The sequence below is a fragment of the Pan paniscus genome, chromosome 22, assembly GCF_029289425.2.
Source record: "Pan paniscus chromosome 22, NHGRI_mPanPan1-v2.0_pri, whole genome shotgun sequence".
NCBI classification, from domain to species: Eukaryota; Metazoa; Chordata; class Mammalia; order Primates; family Hominidae; genus Pan; species Pan paniscus.
The window spans coordinates 17,797,935-17,822,283 of NC_073271.2; the positions used below are offsets into that span (position 1 = coordinate 17,797,935).

Below are 24,349 nucleotides of genomic sequence, written 5' to 3' on the forward strand. Positions count from 1 at the left end.
TTTTGGTAAATAAAGTTTTATTGAAACTAAAGCAAAAGAGTAATTTAAATTCAAAAAAGTCTGACTGTCATTCAATGCTTTACCCTTTAGAAATTGTCTTTCTGCAGTAGAAGTGTAGGTTCTGCTTTCATATAATTTAGAATCTAATGTAGAGAAATAAGTACAAACAAATTACTGCATTGTGATGACCTTTAACCAGAATGCATTCAACTTACTTAGAAATTAATGAAACATTACTATATGTTTCACTATACTAATGGATTTTAATTACTATTATATTTCACAACTATTCATATGAACTTCAAATACAAACAAAAGAGAAAGGAAAAGATGGTGAAATATTGAAATGATAGAACTGGCAATTTCACATAAGTGAAGATTATAACATTAGGCTATTACATTGCTTTTCTCTACTCAGTGTTAAAGAGAAACCTCCTTTAAACTTTTTTCATTATTAACTTTATTTAGGTAAAGAGTCCAATTTCTAAAGTATTCATACACCTCAATATAACTTTGATTTATTAACATTGATAGTAAAAAAGAGAAGAATAAATGTTTGTCCATAGTACACTTTACATCAATCAGTCCATCCCATCATGTTATATTTAACAACATGCTAAACCCATAAATTCACCAAAAAAGTAACTTCTGTGGTCAATTTATTACTTTCCTTTTGAAAGACTGTGTTATCATATATGTTACCCTTTTTTGTTTCATTTTCTCCTCATAATGGCATTTTAAGAGATTATTTGATAATTGTACTATTTTGATATACTTATTTTATATATTCAAGTTGAAAATCAAATTTATAAAATGTGAATGACAGTCATAATCTTCTGCAACCCAGATAAAAGTTATAGTTTGCTTTAGTATATTCTTAACAAAAAATAATGTATGTTACTATGACACAGTTGCCAAATCTGAAAAGAATTAAATTTATGTGAAATTAAAAAAATACAATCAGATATCTGAAACCATAGAGGATTGTTTTTGTTTCAATTTTGCACGTTTATTTAGATTAGATCACTCAAAAGTATTTACTTTCATGCCCTTAGACTTTATCATACCTTCATATTTCTAATGCTGTTTTCTAATTATTTTTCAGCTTACTGTAAAATTCTTAAAAGTTATCTTCTCAAAGATAGTTTTTACTCTGCATTTAATGAATGTTACCTTATATATTATGCAGAGAATGAAAGATAAATTATACTCAGTTATTTCATTAATAAATGTCATCAAGTAACAAGAAAGCTGTTATATTTTATTCTTGGATCTATGCCCCAGGCCACCCCAAACTACACACAGATATTTATTCTGTAGTAACTGTGAAAAATAATCTTAAAGCTTTTGTTTCCTAAGGAGTATATTAAAAAACACATGTTGTTTTAAGAAAATCTGACTTGGTTTCTTTGCAAAAAACAATTATAGAAACTCAAATATGCTTTTCTGCACAAGTTTAATCCAGTCAATAAAGAAATTAAGTCTATTGTATTTCTATTATATTTCTCCAAATGTATTTTAAGATCCTCGACTTATTTTTCTATACTCCAGTACGCTTCTTTTCCCCTAATATTTCGAGTTTCCTGAATAGCATAATTCACAAATCAAATGGTTGAGCTGAACTTTGAAGTAAAGTTTATCTAGTTTTGAATCTCAGCTCTGCCATTTATGATGCCTCAGCATGATAAAATTGAGTTCAAAGAGTCCAAATAACATTACCAGTGTTATATGAACTCTTTTTAATATGAGTTTTTAATATGAATTTTTTCATCTTTAAAATGTTGATATTTACCCTCCTGTTATAAGGAAGATGAGCACATTACAAATGCATATCAATGTTTATCATATTATAAATATCCAATAAACTTTACTTTTTACCTTGCCATATTACAAATTTACAGTACAAATTTACACATTTTACTTTGTCATATTACAAATTTACAGTATGGCCTCACATAATACAGCTTAGAAATGAAATTACATATGAGAATGGTCAAGTCACGCTTGAAGCATAGTTTATCTTGTTGCCTCTGTAAAGTATAACACCTAAGGTTTGATTGAACTTTCATGAGATCATATTATTCCTATCATGGAAAGTAGCATGGGATTGTACTTTCCATAAGAATCGCATGGGAAGACTATCAAAGTGCAGATTCTAGATTCCCACTTCTTGAAGTTGATTTAGTATATGTAGCCCAGGGCATAGGAATGCATATTAAATAAACTCATCAGTTGGTGTCATATTGCTAGTCTTCAAGCCATATTTTGGGAAACAACTTCAAGTAAGGATGAAATTTAACAGCTAATATTTCCAACAGAAAAATGACCTTAACCAATTAGTTGACACCTGATGGGGGCTTGGGAAGTATAAAACAAAACTAAACCAAAATTTCCATTATGCATGTATCAGTCAAGTTTTGATGAAACTAAAATATATAGATCAAAAATAGTGAAATATCATAAATGTCGTGTAGTAAAAGCTAATAATTTCATCTAACAACATGGCAATGTATTTAGCAAATATGTTCATCCTTTTAGATTTTTCAGAGAGGAGGGTCTCAATTAACAATATTCTTTTTTTTTTTTTGTCTAAGTTCTCAATCACCAGATAAGACCAAAAAAATGGGGATAAAATACCATGTGACTTAAATGTATAGATAAGTGAATGCTCTTATACTGAGCTCAATAATTAGATAAACATACTCAACACAGTCCCAAGTAGCATGAGACTTACAGCCCTCCCCTGTGTGAGAAGACATGCTAAGATAACCTTGACTGAGGGGGACAATGGTGAACCCATGTTCTCTTTGGGGTGGTCCTTTCTGAAAAGAAAAAAAGGAGTGGTTAGGAAGTGTATTTAATTTTTTGTGCCCCCATAGTTACCTATCAGATATCTCTTCACTTCCCATGGGAGAAAAAGTAAGGGACCTGAAAAGTCCAACTGTGGTATGTTGGAAGACCTTCCTCCCCATGGAATAAATGATTAAGAGTTCATGAGTAGCATTCACTGCCCAACTAACAATATGCTAATAACATTTAAATCACCATATACATAACTATCTCAATTTATCATCTGGTATTATTACTGCATAGTAAATGACCCCATAATATAATGGCACAAACCAATAATTTCCTCTCACTTCTGATTTTGTGGATCAGAAGTTTGAGTAAGGCTTGGCCAGATGGATATCACTTGGAATCTCTAATGTGCTTGTATCAGATGTTGCTACTAATGTTGCTTGTAGTTGTAGTTATGAGGAGGTTCAACTTTGCTGAGAAGCCAACATGGCTCACTTAAGTGGCTGGAATTCAGTCTTGACTGTGGGCTGCAAGCTCAGGTGGAGCTGTTTTTGGAACATCTATATGAAGCCTCTCCAGTATGGCTATCTAAGAGCAGTCTGCTCTCTCTTGTGGCAGCAGGCTTTCTCCACAGAGAACATTTCAAAAGAATCAGGCCAGACAGACACTATCTGGTCTACTCTGACATAGTCTTGGAAGTCACACATTTCTCACTTCTGCCACAGTATATTGGTTACAAACAAATTATAAGGTCGCCCAAATCCAACATGAGAGGAATTAGGCACTCTCTCTTGATGGGGAAGGATTCACAATCATATTGTAGATACGTATGTGGGATGGGAGATATTGTTAAGGCCATTTTCGAAAATGCATCTACAATTTATCTCAAAATATTCCCATGACTTCCTATTCCTATTCCAATCATTTTCCCAGGCTTGTAGATGAGGAAACTGAGGCTCAGGAAAATTCAGGGGTTTGCACAAGGTCACACAGGGAGTAAGTGGCAGTGGCAGGATTTGAACTGTGATCTCTCACTCTGCATAGTGCATGCCCGTGCAAGGGCTTCAGGATTCTGTTAAAGTGTATGGCTGGCACTCTCATAGGAATTTAAATTATATTTCCATTTAATCAAATAATTGAAAAGTCAGAAGAAGCTTTGTTTTTAAAACTTGTTTATAATCTGATATTACTTATTTTAAACTAATTAAAATATAGTGTTCAGTAAACACCAAAACTATTTACTGGTTTTTGTTAAAATACATATATGTAAAAAATTACTTCGTATAATGGGTACTACCAAAATGTTTGAAAACCCATGCCATATAAAACAATCTAGAGGTGTGGGAGGGGAGCAAAATGGCAGAATAGAAGGCTCCACCAATTGTCTCCCCAACCCTGCAAGGACACCAAGTTAACAACTATCTATACACACACACACACACACACACACACACACACACACACAATCTTCATGAGAACCAAAAATCAGGTGAACAGTTGTAGTACTTGGTTTTAACTTCATATTGCTGAAAGAGTCACTGAAGTGATAGAAAAAAATAGTCCTGAATAAACAACACCAACAAACCTCCACCATCCTCAGCAGCCTTGACATGGTGTAGAGAGCTTCTCTGGGAGCTGGAGGAGAGAGGACATAGCAATTTTGAGGCAGTGAACTCAGTCCTGACCTGTTAGAGCAGAAAGGAAAACAAGACCTAATTCAACTGACACCCACCCACAGAGGGACCATTTAAACCAGCCCTAGCCAGAAAGGAATCACCGATTCCAGCGGTACAAACTTGAGTGCCTGCAAACCTCACCAGTGAGGACCAAAGTGCTCTGTGTCTCCCAGTAAACTTGAAACAACTTATGAAACTCTAGGCCATAAGGACTGCAACTCTTAGGAGAGTCCTAGTGCTGAACTGGGCCAAGAGACAGTGGACTGGTGTCAGGTGGGGAGGAATGTGACATACAGATACACCAGCTGGGGTGGCCAAAGGAGTGCTGTCATCTTCCCTCCCCTAACCCCAGCCTGCACAGCTTGTGGCTCCAAAAGAGACCTCTTTATTCTGATTGACGAGAGGAAAGGAAAGAGTAAGGAGGACTTGGATACTAGCTCAGCCACAGCAAGATAGGGCAACTGTTAGAGTTGTGAGGACTTTGTTCCATGTCTTATCTCCGAAATGGTGTTTCTATAATAGACAAACTCTGGGCCAGATGAGAACACACTGGCTTTCATGAAAGGACCCAGTCCTGGCAGCATTCATCAATGGCTAACTAAAGAGCCCTTGGGCCCTGAATAATCCACAGTGATACCCAGGTACTACGTCAAGGGCTTTGATAAGCCTCTGATACTTTGCTGGGTCCAAATAATAGCACAGCCACGGGGGTAAAGCATGAAGTGGGGTCTTAGGGTCTCCCAATCCAGGACCTGACTCTTGCATGCCATTTCTGGACCTGCTGTGGGTCACTGTCCTGAAATGTGATTGCAGGCCAGGCAGCATTCACCACAAGCTAACTTAAGAGCACCTCAGCCTCAGGGGAACATTGTTGTAGTCTAGCAGTACTCCTTGTGGTCTGGGGTGGTGATGGCTACAGGGTGAGGCTCCTCTGCCTTTGGAAATGGGAGGGAAGAGGGGGAAGAAATGAATCTTGTGGTCTGAGTGCCAGATCAGCCACAGTACCATAGAACACCAGGTAGACTTCTAAGGTTTTAGACCTCTAGTCTCTGACTCCTAGACAGCACCTCTGGACCCACCTGGGGCAAGGGGGACCTTGCTTCCCTGAAGGGAAGGATGCTGGCCTGACTGGCTTTGCCTCCTGCTGATTGTAGAGCCCTAAAGCCTTGAGCGAGCATAGGCAGTAGCCAGGGAGAGGTTACAACAGGCCTTAGGTGAGACTCTGTGCTGTGGTGGCTTGAGGTCTAATACAGCACAGCCATACTGCTGATGGCCACAGGAGTGCTTGTGTCACTCTTCTCCCAGCTTTATGTGGTCAGAAAATAGAGTGAGACTGTGTTTGGGAGAAAGTAAGGGAAGAGAACAAGAGTCTCTGCCTGGTAATACAGATAATTTTCCCAGAACTTGTCCAAGACTATCAAGGCATTACCTCTATGAGTCTGCAAGAACCTCAGCATTACTGGGCTTTGGGTCCCTCTAAAGCAAATACAACTTAGATCACAACGCCCAAGGTTTTTCAAATATCTGGAAAGCCTTCCTAAGTAGGATGGATACAAATAAGCCCAAACAGTGAAGAATGCAATTAATACCTAACTCTTTAATACCCAGACACTGAAGAACATCCACTAGCATTAACACCATCCGGGAAAGCATGACCTCACCGAATGAACTAAATAAGACCCCAGAGACCAATCCTAGAGAAATAGAAATATGTGAACTTTCAGACAGAGAATTCAAAATAGTTGTGTTGAGGAAACTAAAAAAAATCAAGATAACACGGAGTTGGAATTCATAATTCTATCAGATCAATCTAACAGAGATTGAAATAATTACAAAGAATCAAGCAGAAATTCTGGAGCTGAAAAATGCAGCAGGCATATTGAAGAATGCATTAGAGTCCTTTAATAGCAGAATTGTTCAAGCAGAAGAAATAGTCAGCTTGAAGACAAGCTACTTGAAAATACACAGAGGAGAAAAAAAGAATAAAAAAAAATGAAGCATGCCTACAGGATCTAGAAAATAGCCTCAAAATGAAAATCAAGAGTTATTGTCCTTAAAAAGGAGGTAGAGAAAGAGATAGGTGTAGAAAGTTTATGCAAAGGGATAATAGGAACTTCCTAAACCTAGAGAAAAATATCAATATCTAACCACAGGAAAGTTATAGAACACAAAAGATTTCCCTAAAGAAGGTACTACATCAAGGGCTTTGGTAAGCCTCTGAGACTTGCTGTGTCCAAATAATAGCACAGGCATTTAATACCTCAAGGCATTTAATACTGAAACTCCCAATGGTCAAGGATAAAAAAGCAAAAAACTAAATCATATCACCAGAGAAAATCACCCTCACTGAAGGAAGACAGGAAGGATAGAAAGAAGGAAGAGAAGACCACAGAACAACCAGAAAACAACAAAATGGTAGTAGTAAGTCCTAACTTATGAATAATAACATTGAATATAAATGGACTAAACTCTCCAATCAAAAGACATAGACTGGCTGAATGGATAACAAAAATAAGACCCATTTATCTGTTGCCTGCAAGAAACATACTTCATCTATAAAGACTCACATAGACTGAAAACAATATTCCATGTCAACTGAAACCAAAAAAAAAAAAAACAGGAGTCACTATACTTATGTCAAACAAAATAGATTTCAAAACAAAAACTATAAGAAAAGACAAAGAAGGTTAATATATAATGACAAATGTGTAAATTCAGCAGGAGGATATAATAATTTAAATATATATGCACCCAACATGGGAGCACCCAGATACATAATGGAAATATTATTAGAGCTGAAGAGAGAGGTCCCATTACAATAATAGCTGGAGACTTCAACACCCAACTTTCAGCACTGGACAAATGTTTCAGACAGAAAATCAACAAAGAAACTTCAGATGTAATCTGCACTATAGATCTAATGGATCTGGTAGATATTTATAGAACATTTCATCAAATGGCTGCAGAATACACATTCTTTTCCTCAGCACATGGATCATTTTCAAGGATATATTATATACTATGATGTTACAAAGCAAATGTTAAAATATTTAAAAAAGTAATATCAAGCATCCTCTCTGACCACAATGCAACAAAACTAGAAATTAATAATGAGGAATTTTTGAAAGTATAAAAATACATGGAAATTAAAGAATATGCTCCTGAATGACCAGTGTGTCAATGAAGAAATTCAGAAGGAAATTTAAAAACTTCTTGAAACAAATGATAATGGAAGCACAAAATACAAAAACCTATGGGATACAGCAAAAGCAGTAGTAAGAGGGAAGTTATAGCTATAGGAGCCTCCATCAAAAAAAGAGGAAAAACTTCAAATATGCAATCTAATGATAAATCATAAAGAATGGAAAAGCAAGAGCAAACCAAACACAAAATTAGTAGAAGAAAATAAATAATGGAGAACAGAGCAGAAATAAATGAAATTGAATTAAAAAATACAAAAGGCCAATGAAACAATAAGTTGCTTTATTAAAAAGTTCAACAAAATTTACAAAGCTTTAGACAGACTAAGAAACAAAGAAGATACAAGTAAATACAGTTATAAATGAAAAAAGAGACATTACAACCAATACTGATGAGCAACTATATGCCAATAAATTGGAAAATCTAGAAGAAATGGACGAATTCCTATATACATACAACCTACACATAAACAAAATTTAATGACATTTTTCACAGAAATAGAAAAAACTTTCTAAAATTTATATAGAACCCCAAAAGACTCAGAATAGCCAAAGCTGTCCTAAGCAAAAAGAACAAAACTGGACAAATCACATTACCTGACTTCAAATTATACTACAGAGCTATAGTAACCAGAACAGCATGGTACAGGAAGAAATCCAAAACCTGAACAGACCAACAACAAGTAATGAGGTGAAAGCCATAATAAAAATCCTCCATAAAGAAAAGCTTGGAACCTGATGGCTTCACTGCTGTATTCTACCAAACATTTAAAGAAGAGCTAATCCCAGTCCTACTCAAACTAATTCAAAAAATAGAGGAGAAAAGAATATTTCCAAGCTCATTCTACAAGGCCAGTATTACTTTGATACCTAAAACAAAGACACATAAAAAAAAAGTATCTGATGAATATTGATGCAAAAATCCTCAGCAAAATACTAGTAGCCAAATTGAACAACACATTAGACAAATCATTCATCATGACATAGTGGGATTTTTCCCTGGGTCAACATATAAAATCAATGTGATACATCATATCAACAAAGTGAAGCATAAAAACCATATGATCATTTCATTTGATGCTGAAAGAGCATTTGATAAAATTTAACATCCGTTCATGATAAAAACACTCAAAAAACTGGGAATAGAAGGAATATATGTCAAAATAATAGAAGCCATATACGACAGACCTACAGCTAGTGTCATACTGAATGTGGAAAAATTGAAACTGTTTCCTCTAAGATCTGGAACACTACAAGGATGCCTACTGTCACCACTGTTATTCAACTTAATAATCAAAGTACCAACTAGAACAATTAGACAAGAGAAAGATCTAAGTGACATCCAAACTGGAAAGGAAGAAGTCAAATTATCCTTGTTTTTAGATGACATGGTCATATATTTGGAAAAACCTAGAGACTTCACAAGAAAACTGTCAGAACTGATAAATTCAGTAAAGTTGCAAGATACAAAATCAACATACAAAAATCAGTAGCATTTTTATATGTCAACAGTGAAGAATGTGAAAAATAAAAAATATCCCATTTGCAATAGCTGCACATGAAATTAAATACCTAGGAATTAACCAAAGAAGTGAAATGTAACTATAATGAAAACTTTGTAAACACTGATGAAAAAAATTTAAGAGGACATCAAGAAATGGAAAAATATTGTATGTTCATGGATTGGAAGAATCAATATTTTTAAAATGTCCATATTACCCAAAGCAATCTACAGATTCAGTGCAATCCCTATCAAAATTTAATGACATTTTTCACAGAAATAGAAAAAACTTTCTAAAATTTATATGGAACCACAAAAGACTCATAATAGCCAAAGCAAAAAGAATAAAACTGGACAAATCACATTACCTGACTTCAAATGATACTATAGAGCTATATTAACCAAAACATCATGATACTGGTGTACATAGATACATAGACCCATGGAACAGAATAGAGAACCCAAAAACAAATCCACACAACTACAGTGAACCCATTTTCAACAAAAGTGCCAAGAATATACAATGGGGAAAAGACAGTCTGTTCAATAAATGGCGCTGGGGAAACTGGATATCCATATGCAGAAGAACAAAACTTGACCCCTGTCTCTCACCAAACATAAAAATCCAATCAAAATGGATTAAAGACTTAAATCTAAGACCTCAACTTATGAATCTACTACAAGAAATCATTGGGGAAAATCTCCGGGACATTCACCTGGGCATAATTTTTTGAGCAATACCCCACAAGCACAGGCAACCAAAGCAAACGTAGACAAGTGGGATCACATCAAATTAAAAGCCTTCTGCACATCAAAGGTTACAATCAACAAAGTGATGAGATAACCAACAGAATGGGAGAAAATATTTGTAAACTACCTGACAAGGGATTAACCAGAATATATATGGAGCTCAAATAATTCTATAGAAAAAATATAATTATCTAATCAAAAAATGGGCAAAAGATTTGAATACACATTTACCAAAAGAAGATACACAAATGGCAAACAGATATATGAAAAGGTGCTCAACGTCATGGATCATCAGATAAATGCAAATGAAAACTACAATGAGATATCTTCTCACTCTGATTAAAATGGCTTATATCCAGAAACTGTGCAATAAGAAATGCTGACAAGGACGTATAGAAAAGGGAACCTTTGTACACTCTGAGTGTGGAGGTAAAATAGTAAAATAGCAATGGAGAACAGTTTGGAGGTTCATCTAAAAAGCTAAAAGTCTAGCTACTCTATGATTCAACAATCCCACTCCTGGGCATATACCCAAAAGAAAGGAAATCAGTACAACAAAGAGATCTCTGCACTCCTATGTTTGTTGCAGCACTGTTACAATAACTAAGATTTGGAAGCAACCTAAGTGTCCATCAACAGATGAAATGGATAAAGAAAATATACACAGTTGGGTACTATTCAGCCCTAAAAAGAATGAGATCCAGTCATTTGCAACAGCATGGATGGAAGTGGAGATCATTGTGTTAAGTGAAATAAGCCAGCATAGAAAGATAAACATCACATGTTCTCACTTATTTGTGGGATCTAAAAATCAAAACAATTGAACTTAAGGACATAGATAATAGAAGAATGGTAACCAGATGATGGGAAGTGTAGTGGGGTGGGGCGTGGTAAGGATGATTAATTGGTAAAAGAAATAGAAAGAATGAATAAGACCTGCTATTTGATAGTCCAACAGGGTGAGTATAGTTAATACCAACTTAATTGTACATTTTAAAATAACTTAAACAGTGTAATTGGATTGTGACTCAAAGGATAAATGCTTGAGGGAATGAATACCCCATTTTCTTGAAGTGCTTTTTTCACATTGCATGCATGTATCAAAACATCTCATGTACCCCACAAATACATACACCTACTATGTACCCCAAAACTTAAAAATTTAAAAATTAAAAATTAAAAAAAAATCTAGAAACTTAACACTATTCTCACTGTAAAATAAATGATTAAGATAGTAAATAAATATTTTCAGAGTTCATCTTCAATGATAATGGGTTAAAGTTTTAATAACTGTAACTCACTAACTACGACATGTTCCTAATTGTTTTTATTTTATTATTGGGCACAATTTTATACTACAATCCAGGACAGCTTCAAATAGTGATAGAATTATATTATTTCACATAACTGCTACTGGGAAAAAAATTATGCCTTTTATATGAAATTTCTCATATTCTACTGGTTTCTGATGCTAATAACCCTTCCTTGCTTTGAGGAAGATATTGAACTGTTGAACTGTGCATATGAATACAGCACAAAATAGCCTTGCATAATGTGATATCCTTCAAAAACAACAACAGAATTCACACTGGTTAAAAACAGAGCTATTTTTAACTAGTGACTATTGTTATCTGTCATCCAAAGCATTTTATGTACATGTAAAATAATATATGCAATTTTTAAAACTGTTCAGATCAATTTCAGATATACATATAAGCGTATCTATTTTCCTTAGAAATGTTTTCTAATATCTAGGTCTGGTGCGGTGGCTCACGCCTGTAAACCTAGCACTTTGGGAGGCCGAGGCGGGTGGATCACGAGGTCAGGAGATGGAGACCATCATGGCTAACAGGGTGAAACCCCGTCTCTAGTAAAAATACAAAAAAAAAAAAAGAGAGAGAAAAGAAAAAAAATTAGCCGGGCGTGGTGGCGGGTGCCTGTAGTCCCAGCTACTCCGGAGGCTGAAGCAGAATGGCGTGAACGCGGGAGGCGGAGGTTGCAGTGAGCTGAGATCCTGCCACTGCACTCCAGCCTGGGAGACAGAGAGAGCGACACTCTGTCTCAAAAAAAAAAAAAAAAGAAAGAAACTTTTTTAATATCCAATATAATTTCAAGATAATTTTTCTCTATTTTATTGAGTTAATTGTCACTAACTTTTAATTATTAGTTTATTTTAAATTTCTAGGCAATTTATTTTAGTGATAACTCAAATATTATTGGCGATATTTCCATTAAAATATAATTGATGTACAGTAGTAGGGCTATCCAAAAATAAATCAACAGCTTAAACTTTTCATAGAAATTTGGCATTTTCTTAAGATGCACTTGTGTTTACAAATTGGAAACCCTGACCTCTTTATTTAATTAATGTTGTGTACTTAATTGTAATATTTAAATGTATATAATAAAGCTTAAGACAAACCAAAGCTCTTTCCGCAGAATATGAAATAGCCATAAATCAAAATTTTGAATTATCTTGTACATACTAAGCAATATATTGTTTTTATTAAAACTTTTCTTTATTAAATTAAACCATGCTTTTGTTCAAAGCCTTGATCTGAGATATATGTGAGATTGTATGTTCAAAGTGTTTTAACATAATTTTGTCACATAACAAATACCTACTAAATATTGCCACTTTATATAAACATCTCTCATCTATTTGTTCATTTGTTTGTTTCTGTTTTGTTTTGTTTTGTTTTGTTTTGTTAGACAGAGTCTAGCTCTGTTGCCCAAGCCAGAGTGCAGTGGCACGATCTCGGCTCACTGGAACCTGTCCCTACCAGGTTCCAGTGATTCTCCCGCCTCAGCCTCTGGAGTCGCTAGGATTACAGGCACACGCCATCACGCCCGGCTAATTTTTTTATTATTATTACTAGAGACAGGGTTTCACCATATAGGCCAGGCTGGTCTTGAATACCTGACTTCAGGTGATCCTCCCACCTCAGCCTCCTCAAATGCTGGGATTGCAGGCTCTCATCTGTTTTTGAATCAAAGTTGTTTGGTTGTTATTATTTCCTTGTTTTTTTGAGAAAGGGTCTTGCTTTGTCACACAGGCTGGAGTGCAGAGGTGCAATCACAGCTCATTCAAGCTTCAACCTCCCAGTCTCAAGCATCCTCCCACCTCAGCCTCCTGAGTAGCGGGACTACAGGCACATGCCACCATGACTAGCTAAATTTTTGTAGGTTTCTATTTTACTTTATTTTATTTGGCTGTTGTTGTTGGTGGTGGTGGTGGTGTTTTGTAAAGACAGGGTTTTGTCATGTTGTTCAGGATGGTCATGAACTCCTGGACTCAAGCAGTCCACCTGCCTCAGACTCCCAGAGGGCTGGGATTACAGACATGAGCCACCTTGCCTGGCCCCAAATTTATTTAGATCATCTCTTATTATCATTCTTCTTGATCAATAAATGTTAGTATACATCGAAATCACAGATATTGATGAATTATAATGGGAAGTCATGGAAAGTGTCACACAATTAAAGCTTAATTCTGACTTTCTTGCTTTTGGTGTGTCATTGACCATGTTAGTTCTCATCTCTGATTTCAGTTTCTGCATGTACAAATCAAGATATAAGACCTACCTGAAAAAGGGTTCTGAAGATGAAATGAGATTACATGTAACAATATCTCAGACACAAGCCCAACAACTTGAAAGTGTTTTTCTAGTTATACATTCTTCTAAATGTATAACTAGAAAAACACTTTCAAGTTGTTGCACATGTACCCTAAAACTTAAAGTATAAAAAAAAAAAAAAGATTAGAAAATTAAAAAAAAAAAAAGAAAGTGTTTTTGTTTTTGTTTTTGTTTTGAGACAGGGTCTCACTCTGTTGACCAGGCTGGAGTGCAGTGGCACGATCCCAGCCCACCACAACTTCCGCCTTTCAGGTTCAAGCAATTTTCCTGCCTCAGCCTCCTGAGTAGCTGGGATTACAGGTGCCCGCCACCATGCCCAGATAATTTTTGTATTTTTAGTAGAGATGGGGTTTCACCATGTTACCATGTTGGCCAGGCTGGAAAGTGTTATTTTCTATTATTCTTGGAGTTATCCTGTCTTCTTCATTCCATATTATACATACTGTTATGTTGCAATTAAATTTTTCATAAAGAAAAATGAATATGTTAACTCCGTTTCAATGACTGCTGTCACACAAGAGACTAGATAAAAATTTTTAAAGCATAGTCATATGTACTTTATGATGGAATACCATCTAAAAAATGACTGAGTCTTCTACCCTTAGTTGTCAGAGATTGTGCTTCCTTATCATAGCTACAAAGTTTACTCTAAAATAATCTCTAGCAATATTAATTCAGTGATTCATATATCAGGTTTTACCACACTAAATTCCAGACCTTGTGACTGTATATCTCATTCCTTTTGGAAGTTGACAATGTCGGAAGTCTGCATTTGGCTCTTGTCATAACCACCTTATGTTTGCCTTCAATCGCCATCCATACAGGCAAGTGCACATAAGGTCTCTCACGTCCTATGCTAGATGAAGATAGATTCTCAGGCCACTCTTAAGTGATGAAGGCTAGTCTCTACCTATGAGGCACAAAATCAGAATAGAAATATAGATTTCTTATATCATCATCTTTTTCTTCCCTTTCTCTCACATCTGTCTTGCCTAACTCCTTCAAATTTTTCCTCTGTGGGAAGTGAGTCAGTTTTTTCCTTCTTTGGGCCATTATACACCTTTCACATTTTATAGCAGTATATATTGATTTGGAAAAGATTCTTCAACATTCTAAGAAGTACCTAAATAGGGCATTAAGGTAGGAAAAAAAGAACATATTGTGCTCCACAAAACAAGTTATTGAAGAATGCTTTGTTCTTCATCTATTTTTCAAACTATGTTTTTATATCATATGATAAAACTGGGTGTTTTTAGAACATTTGTCTAAAAATACTATGTTACTTGTCAATTTTAGTATTAAATTGAAGTAAAAAGTTCTACCGAGGGAGTGATTTTGCCTCTAGAATTCTTACAAAATGATAAACATAACAGTAAGTAATTTTATGTATATGAATAGAATGTTTTATATCACAAATATAAAATGCTTATTATATCATCTAGCAGATGACATCTCCCTTGTATCATTTATCATCTCTTAAGAAACAGAATCTATAATTACTTTATTCCTGTTATACTTGTCCTACCTAGTAAATTATAGACCTACATCCACTAGAAATTAATCCCACTGTACATTGAATAAGTATCTGAAATGTACAGCAATAAATTATAACTATCTTAAGGCAGCATTTCTCAACTTCAGTCATTTGATAACCAGCTTCATCTCTTTTCTGTATTCATGTGCTGCCTGAACTGTTACATGTCCTCTTTCTTCTTTAAATTGAATTGTTTTTATTTATTCTGATCTGTACCCAAATGATCAGTGAAATTAAAAGTATGATACATATGCCAGTTATATTTTTAAATGCACATTAAAATTAATACAAAATATACAATACAATTGTTTTTCAAAATATTACCTAACCTCAGCGTATCCACCCTCCCCCAGTGGTTCACAGATCACATTTTTAGAAATTCTGCTTTTGTGTCCAAACATATTTTGAATTAATGTGATACAAAATTTAGCTATGAAATATTGAGTGGGACATGTTTAAAGATGTTGTAATTAGGACAGAACCTGTTTTCCATCCTCCTATTTGTGGGTCCATGCACTTTTCTCCAGTAAATAATATGCTTCACTTCACTAATGGGCACTGAGTTTATTCACAAATCATTGTAAAAGAAACTCATTTAATTCCAGTCCTTAGCACTAAATGATTCTTTTAGGATGAGACCAATCAACTGAATAAATAAAACAGCGGGATAAGCTTTAAAAGCAATTTCTTCCCTTTTTTCTGCTAAAGTGAAATAATAAAATGCTGGCCTTGGTCTTAGCCTAGATCACCTGCATAATTTGTAATCAAAATAGTAGTATTTTTTGTGATTTTGCATTTATTGAGAAAATGTGTCTTTCTGTGTTAAATAAAATAAGCTGATTCAACTTTAATTTTTGTACTGTGAGTCCAGTTTTACCTTCTCTTCCTTCCAATAAATAGATGTATTAAAACTGAAATTTAAGATTATTTCGTGACTGGGCATGGTGGCTCAAGCCTGTAATTCCAGCACTTTGGGAGGCTTAGGCACATGGATCGCATGAGGCCAGGAGTTCAAGCCCAGCCTGGCCAACATGGCAAAAACCCATCTCTCCAAAAAATACAAAAACTTAGCCGAGCCTGGTGGTGTGCACCTGTAGTTCCAGCTACTCGGGACGGGGCCGGGAAAAGGGGGTTGCAGGGGGCTGAGGCAGGAGAATCACTTGAACCCAGGAAGCAGAGGTTGCAGGGAGCCGAGATCCTGCCACTGCACTCCAGCCTGAGTGACAGTGACAGACTGAGACTATGTCTCAAAAAAAAAAAAAAGGAAGAAAGAAAAGAAATAAGAAGGGAGGGAGAGAGGGAGGAGGGAGGGAGGGAGAGAGGGAGGGACGGAGGAAAGAAGGAAGGAAGGAAGGAAGGAAAAAGATTATTTATTTGAATTTTATTACTGTTATTATTATTATTATTATTTAAGGCGGAGTCTCGCTCTGTCACCCAGGCTGGAGCGCAGTGGCACGACCTCGGCTCACTGCAACCTCTGCCTCCCGAGTTCAAATGATTCTCCTGACATAGCCTCCGGAGTAGCTGGGACTACAGGCGCGTGCCACCACGCCTGGTTAATTTTTGTATGTTTAGTAGAGACCAGCACGTTGGCCAGGCTGGTCTTGAACTCCTGACCTCAGGTGATCCACCCACCTCGGCCTCCCAAAGTACTGGGATTACAGGCGTGAACCACTGCTCCCGCCCTTAATTTTAATTCAAAGTAGGGATAGTCACCTTTAACAATTAATTTTGCATCAACACACACAAATACACATAAATTGTAGTTTTACCAAAGTGGTCCTTGCTGTTTCCGTAGTGTAGAAATAGTATTTCCTCCACGAATTTAGACACAATGATCTGAAGAATACATACTTAAAATATTTTGCAGACTAAAGTACCAATTCAAAAGGAATTTCTCTCAGGAATAAAGATAGGCAGTTCCTTAAATGCAACTACATGAATAAAATATGATGCTTTTAAATTTATAACAATTTAAATATCTCACCACGTAAATCTTTCTTACAACACTGCTGCATTCATTATTATATTATTGTTTTATTCTCAATTATATTATTCTTTATTATATACATACAAATATTTTATTGCAATTTAATATTGTCATTTATGGTTCGCGGTTCCTACTGTGGATTTAAGCAAACTTTATATTTTAAAAATTATTTATTTAAGCCAGGTTTATTGGAAGACAGAAAACAATGGAGTGAACTTATCACAATACAAAATTCTTAGATTATTTTTATTTATAAAATGTGAAGATTACATTACATTTTTTGTTTCTTTTTTATTCTTAAGAAAATGTAACTTCTGGAAAATAAATTTTATAAAATATAAGCAGTGACTTAATCAGTCATAGTAATTTATGTAACTAACATTGCGTTTATTACTAACCCCAATTCACTTAACAACTATCAACAAATAATGAAGACTTTTATATTGGCATCTGCTAATCTAGACACAAGGAGTGTAGCACTAAAAATATAAGTTTCGCCAGGCACAGTGGCTCAAGCCTGTAATCCCAGCACTTTGGGAGGCCAAGGAGGCTGGATCATCTGAGGTCGGGAGTTCGAGACAAACGTGGCCAACATGGAGAAACCCCATCTCTACTAAAAATACAAAATTAGCAGGGCGTGGTGGCACATGCCTGTAATCCCAGCTACTCCGAAGGCTGAGGCAGGAGAATCGCTTGAACCCCGGAGGCGGAGGTTGCAGGAGCCAAGATCGCGCCATTGCACTCCAGCCTGGGAAACAAGAGCGAAACTCCATCTCTAAATAAATAAATAAATAAATAAATAAATAAATAAATAAATAAATGTTTCTTGCTTCATGGTCCATGCAATTTAAGAGGGGGGATGAAACTAAACTACATTTAAAATTAGTAGTCATTTTTTATGAATATACACTTTAGAAATATGCAGTTTTCATATACAAAATACCAGTTTTGAGTATACAAGTGGGCTTTCCCCAGGTCACAAATATAGCTTTGGCATATTTCTTTACACTTACACAGGCCCGTTCAATGCGTATGCCTCACAGTCCTCTTTTTCAGGGTATTTTGCAAACTCTATCACCAAAATATCTCCTCGTAATTTGTTTCAGGCTGACAAAAATTACTTAGACTTTGATTATAAAAAATACAAAACTTAAAAAATGTGTAACGGTATACTTAATTGGAAGCATCTTTATATTATAGGGGGCATTTTAAGATTTTGAACTTCCTTTTTTCACCTCAAATAGAAATCACCAAAAGGAAACCAACAAATCCATAATTATTGATTTAAAATATGGAGCCTGTAGCATTTCAAATATCTGTACTTTTATAAAAAAGCTCTGGTGAAATGAAAAACTAAAATATTAAAAAGTGGCATATTTATAGCATTGTCTTTAAGATTGAAAGACAGTATGTAAGTCTTTTTTTTTATACATCCTTGTGAGTAGTTATACTTCTGGGTAAATTTTTTACAACTTTATTTTTATTACTTTTATGAGGAATTTTATTTCTACCTTTTTACCAAACCCTGAAGGGGCATTCTGGGATGCAATTATAGACAATTCTTAGTGTTTGATTCTAAGACAAATAAAAAAACAAATAATACAGAACAAAAAGCGAAGAACAAATGTCAAAGAGAGAAGTTTAATATAAAAATAAAATAAACTTAATAAAATACTTTAGCAAATAATTGAAGGAACAATAATATGTTTGTTCAGATATTTTAGTCATACATACAGCTGAACTAGACACATTGCTTACTTACTGTGCGTGGTAGTACATCAACAGGGTTGTAATTACGAAAACGCATACAATTTCCAACAGAGATTATAGATAATAGAATGCATTACATTCCAAACAAGAGAATGTCTATTCCCTTGAATTTCTCTAGCATAATCTGCAAGATCATCAATGTCTAAGAGAAAATATTTTCATTCGATGTGATGTTGCAGTAGAGGATCTCAAATAATCTATATTTCCCTGATATTCTGTCTTGTTTAGGATTTAGATCTGTGAGTTAGTATTCAGCGTAGTGGGACTAACTCACTTTTGTACATAAGAATCACATAAGGAGCTGTATACAAGTAAACCTGACTGAGCCTCACTCCCTAAGATATAACTGCACCTACCTTTCAGATCTTTTGATACACTAAATTTCAGTGGGGATTAAAGAATTTCGTTTTGAAAATGTCCAGAAATGGTTCTTGTGTATATGCCCTATAGAGATCCTGTCTTTGAAATTACTTTATTTATTCTATCACAGACACACACACATACACTCAACACACAAAAATACACGCACATCCACTTTCATGAAACATTTGTTACTTAGAAAAATTATTACGGTTTTGATATTAAATACAACTACATATAGAATAAGTTACATAAAACAAATTAGTTCATATGACTCATGTCTTCCTAATCATGATAGTTTTGGCATTCCAAGTTTATATAAAATAGAGCTTAATGAACTAGTATTACGTGGTAGTTTTAACACTGATTTATCTGCTCTGTGATAGCAGGTAAATTGTTATAACTTTTTCTGGTACAAGTCTACCATTTATAAATAAGTTTCCTTCAATCTGCAATATTCCCTTATTCTGTAAGTCTTCCAGTTGGCTCGGTAAATATTATAAATTTTTAGATAGTTTTTAATTCATATAAATTAGATATTTACTAACTTTTTAGTTGATGATTTTCTAATAACATTGTATAGTGAGGGAGAGTTTCTTCAATTTTCTTCCGTTTAGCTTTCCATATAAATCAATTAGTAAGGAAAGCCAAGGTTATTTGGATAATGTCTTTAAATTGAAAACAGAAGTCAATTTCTGATTGTAGAGAAGAATGCTGAACAGCATACCACCGGTTCCTGGCACCTGTAGACTTTCACGCTGTGTGTGTGTTTTTCTTTTTTCTTTTTCTTTTTTTTCAACAGAGATAATGGACTTTTCTGAAGGATTTTTTATTTGAATGACATTTTAAAGATCTACCTAATGCATTTTTTCATACTAATGCCCCAAGAGCAATAACATAGGTCCCTGCTGGGCAGTAGGCAAAATGGATACTTCTATTCCCCATCTGATGTAGGTGGTAGAATATAATTAGGCCTGTTAGAAATCTTCCTTGATGCTTCTGAGCTTGCTGAGAGGTGGATTTTCAGTCATTTACAACTTTCTGAAATCTTTTTCTGCACACAGCTTGAATAAAGATTTTCAGAAAAGTCTAGTCATAGGTTGAAAATGTCATTTTAAAAATTATTTTTGAAATAATTCTAGATAATATTTTTAAATTGAATATGTCTTTTTAAAAGCATCATTTACTAATGAACTATTATTTTGAAGTCTATAATAAGACCTTTCACTTAAAAAAACTGTCGTCAGTTTTATAAGATAATGTGATAGTAGTTTACAATTTTATGATAGTTGTTTGGGGGAAAATGTTATTTATATACTAAAAGTGATTTTAATAAGGCTTTGCAGCAAAACATATATTATTTTCTTCTTATAAATACCATATTCTACATACAGAATTCAGTTAGCATTTACATCTGCTTATGAAGTAGTCGACTACTACACTTGAAGAAAATATAAAATCGTATCACTATAAAGAAGTCTAAATATATCAGTGAATATTAATAGACTTAACAAAAACAACAAATTTCTAGTAATGTAATTTGAGTTAGGTATGTGGTATTCTAGTGAATAATGTTAAATATGTTTAAACAACAAGATTAAATAAATTTGAATGAATGTATGTACAGCAATGCATTTTGGTTCAATTTTTAAAAATATATAGAAAAACAATTTGAATAAATTATATACAAGTAAGTATAGTATCTATGAAAATATCTGAGCAAACATTTTAATAAAAATTGCAGCAAAAGAATACATTTGATGAATTTCATTGTTGAGCTTAAGCATGCAACAAAACCCAGTGCGTAAGATAATACTGCTTTCACAATAATTAATGAATAAGATGGAATCCATTATAACAAAAATTGCCTTAACACAGAAGTTGCAATGGATTCATTTCTCTTGACTCAGGGATTGACATAATACATTTTAAAAAGATATATTCAATGAACATATTCATTTATAAGATCAACCGTATGTTTAGTAGCTGTGTTTATAGAGGGTGAAAAACTCTTAGGTAAGAATCTTTCTTCGCTATGATATTATATTGTCATGATCTATCTCTTATGATAGCATCAATGCTTCTGTTTTGTAATCCACAAAGTTTTTGCCTGACTATCTAAGTCTTTCTTTCTCAGAAGTTACATGGTTTTTAGATTGACAATAATATATCTACTTATAAGATAATGTATTTCATACTCTTTCAAATAAGTAGGAATAGTAAAATTCTAGTATGCATAAATCCTAACATTTTACCCCTGGTTCATAGCGCTTACCTTGTGCACTCCTTTCAATCACCAACTTATATTTTACTGTCTATTACAATAATCAGTGCATTATGTATATGCCAGTCGGTTTTTTTTTCGCTTAAAGAAACATTTCTGGCAAAACACAAGTCATGGTTTAATTTACTTTTATCCTCTTTCTCCACATGCAGTAGCACAGCTGAATATAGCTGAAGAAAATCCCACAGTAATTTTAAGTGGTCTGTATTTAAAATTATGATCCAGAACATAACGTAAATTCTTTCTGCTACCTAGAACTCATCCTACCTTTTCTTGGTTCATTTTCTTGACCACTGTTTTAGATAACTACTTCATAAATTTTTATCTATTCTCAAATTTACAAAACTCCTCTATCATCAAAAAGCTCAGCTGATGATTCACTTCCTCTTTTACTAATTAGTTGGAAACAGAAGAAAATCTTAATAAATCCTGACTACTACACCTGCACACATACCCACTGGAACCTGTATGTTACCATGAATGAAATATCTGAGTTTTCATGTGGAGTCTGGATTTCATCCACTCTAACATCAGTCCAGTAATTCATCTCCCTATATATAATCATACCTCATTGATCATTACCATAACATTTAAAGCTATTCTTATTTCTCTTGATACACACACACACACACACACACACATACACACACATATCCTTCATACGTATGTGTATATTTATGTGTGTGCCTGTTCTTCCAATTATCTCTTGAACATACTCCAGTTAGATTTTACCACTCCACTGAAACTCTCTGGCAAGCTTACCAATAACCTTCACTTTATGAAACCTAATGGTTGACCTAGTTAAACAACCTCTTCTGTTTGTACCATGTTTTTTTTGGCTTCTAGTGAACTCTCTTGGTTTTTTTCTTACTATGCTGTTCACTTCCTCAATCTCTTTTGATCATTCTTTGTCTTCTAATTGACATCTAAATAATTGGGCACCCTAGTCTGCCATTTTTTCTTGGATTTCTCTAATGATGCTGAGTCCTTGGTGATTTCATCTAGTCTTACGGCTTTAATGATCAATTGGATTCTGTAATCTCCAAATTTCAACTGTGGACCTCTCTACTGAACTCCAGTCTTCTATGTCCAATGACTTACCAGACAGCTTCACTTGGATATTAAATAAATCTTTCAAAGTTAAAATATTCAGTTCAATACTGTACTTCTTTTTCCCCTTGATTTGCTTCTCCCTCAATCATCCCATTCTCATTAAGTGGTGTCTTTTTCTGTTTAGGAAAATGCTTGAAAACATCTTTGGCTTTTATTTATTTTTATTCTGGCTAGAAATACATTTTTTAACTGTTACTTTTGGTTCAGACATACACGTACAGGTTTGTTATATAGGTAAATTGTACATTGTGTGGTATTGAAGCACAGATTATAGAAATTCATATTTTTAGCAAATTTTATTAGCCCTACTTTAAATATATCCATAATTCAATTACTTTTCAACAAACAGCTGTTACTGCCTTGGCCCAAACCATTGTTACTTGCCTGCGTTATTTCAATAACTTTTTTTTTTTTTGGATGGGTTACAGACCAGCGTTTGCTTTATTTGAACAGAGTTTGAACACAACAGTGAGTTCTTAATGCATCCACCCTTGTGCCTGTTATTTTCATTAAAAAGGTTAGATTGATTCGCCTGAAACAAGCCATATAATATAAATGTTCTGTTCAAAAGCCTTTAATAGTCTCATATAATTTGGAATTCTCTGCTCTTATTTAATGGCTTTACATGATAGACCACTTTTCCATTTGCTGTGACAACCTGCTTTTCCTCATATTCTACTTTTTTTTTTTTTTAAACCTGAAACAGGGTCTTGCTCTTTCACCCAGGCTGAGTACAGTGCTGCAATCAAGGCTCATGGAAGCCTTGAACTCCTGGGTCAACCAATCCTCCCACCTCAGCCTTCTGGGTAGCTGGGACTACAGGCACATGCCACCATGCCCAGCTTATCCTACTCTTAAGATCAATTAATGAATCAATGAAATTTCATGTTTCCTCCATCAATCCTAGGGCATTGCAAACTCTTCAGTGGTAATTTATCCATTTAGAAGACTGCAAATTGCAAGTCTTAAATTCAGTAAAAACTATTTCAAAACTTTAATATGCTTACTGAAGTTTCTAATTATTTTTTTGTATTTTCTGAGAGAGTGCTTGAACTGTCAAACTGAAATCTATATGATAGACTATTGATTTTTGACAGGTAATAACTATGAATATGTTTAGGTTAATTGTTGGATTCTTTAGATAAAAACTAAGGATAAAGTTCAGTCCACTGTCATTCAACTTACAAAATGAAAAGTCAATTCAGAGCTTAAGTATGTATATGACACACTATAGTTGATTTTCTATATGGATATTTGCATTTAATTCCAAAGTTCACTATACCCAGTAGAGTGACAAGAGCTTTGATAATACTGGAACCAAAATTTAAAACAAAACACAAATTTATATTAAATTTCTAGTAGCATATTCATTGATAAACATATGAATAAATAGATGTAATTTTTGATTGATTAGTGAATAATTGGTTTATAAACTAGAATCTCTTTTGGGGCCAAATGATAGAGAAAGTGATAATTAACATATCATACACAAGTTTATAGAAGCAAGAGATTAAAGAGCAATGAAACTGCATGCTTTTGTTGTGTGTATTATGGAGAACGTTTTGGAGATTTATTGTGACATAACTACCTCTTTCTATGTTACTGGAAACATGGCTAGCTTTGTTTAGATCAGCATCATAAGTTGTCATATTGCAGATATTACCACTAGGTAGAATACTTTTTAAATACCCACTCATACAATTTGCCGCAATTTTCCCTGTACTATAAATACTC

General features: G+C 34.4%; 1 protein-coding gene across 4 annotated transcripts in view; it reads left to right on the forward strand.

Annotated features, from left to right (window-relative positions):
- Window positions 1–24,349, forward strand: part of NCAM2 (neural cell adhesion molecule 2) — a 544,869-nt gene that overhangs the window by 343,295 nt on the left and 177,225 nt on the right. The gene's annotated exons all lie outside the window — the stretch shown is intronic.